The following is a 1,277-nucleotide window of genomic DNA, read 5'->3' as shown; positions in this document are numbered from 1 at the left end:
ATGTCTCCTACGATTCTCCTTATTATAAAAATAAGTAATTTCAAGCAATTGTGTCGATCGGTCCTATACATTGAGTGTTGTAACACACAAAAAATATAAAAGTATTCAGTATAATGCACTCAGTATGATATATATACCACCAGTAGTAAACGGTATAAACACAAGTCTTTAATTTGAGTGTTAAAAGAATTTATTGTAAAGCATGTGTTAAATTGCCCGAGGAAGTTTCTTGTAATTGACCGAAATCTCGCATTAAAATATAAAAAATTTAGAGTGTTGAATATCAATTTAATGTATTTAATAAAACAATAAATAGCTACGCTGTGAGTATTATGCTACAATTGCAATAATATTTCTGAATCATTTTTGGCAGACTGTTTAATCAGTGACGACTGTGTAATTATCAAATCAGACACGAATAACGAAGTACATTGTAATTAAAAAAATTCAGTTTCGCTGTATGACAGACAAAAACGCTTAGAATAGCTTATCTTAATGAATATTTATAACACAAAATGTTATATCTTATCATAAAGAATAGTTGCAATACAAAATACAATATCTTACCTTTGAACTACCACGTTTAACCTGCATACGTTTACTAGATGTCGCATTTTTGAAGGTCCACACCACACAAGATTGGTGATGTTTAAGTAATTTTTACTAGGTTTCGCGTTTTTGAAGATTCAATCCACACAAGATTAGTGGCAGTTGAAGAACTTTTACGAAATGTTGCGTTTTTCAAGATCGATACCACATAAGATTAGTAAAGGTTGATGAACTTTATATTAGATGTCGCGTTTTTGAAGGTCCACACCACACAATCTAAGCTGCCTGGTAATATAAAATGCACAACTTACAAAGGCTATCTTTCGTACTGAATTACAGGTGAGTCGTATTCTAACCTAATCGAAAAGTTTTATTGTAATAAAGAACAGTTTAGATCAGTTTATTGGAATAATAGGATAAGAAATAACAACAACAACAAAAAAGATAGAGGGTAGAAAAAAGCTTATAAGTTTCTGTACACGAAGATGGTGTTTTGGAAGTCACGAAAAAAAATTATGGACAGGAAAGAGAGAATAAATAAGTAAAAGTTTCAGGATACTGTGAACACTGTTCGAATAAATAAGTAAAAGTTTCAGGATACTGTGAATACTGTTTGAATAAATAAGTAAAAGTTTCAGGATACGGTGAATACTGTTTGAATAAATAAGTAAAAGTTTCAGGATACTGTGAATACTGTTCGAATAAATAAGTAAAACTTTCAGGATACT

Source organism: Limulus polyphemus, unplaced genomic scaffold, assembly GCF_000517525.1.
Source record: "Limulus polyphemus unplaced genomic scaffold, Limulus_polyphemus-2.1.2 Scaffold727, whole genome shotgun sequence".
In the NCBI taxonomy this organism is placed as follows: Eukaryota; Metazoa; Arthropoda; class Merostomata; order Xiphosura; family Limulidae; genus Limulus; species Limulus polyphemus.
The sequence above is the reverse complement of the archived record's forward strand: the minus strand, read 5'-3'. Positions refer to the sequence as shown.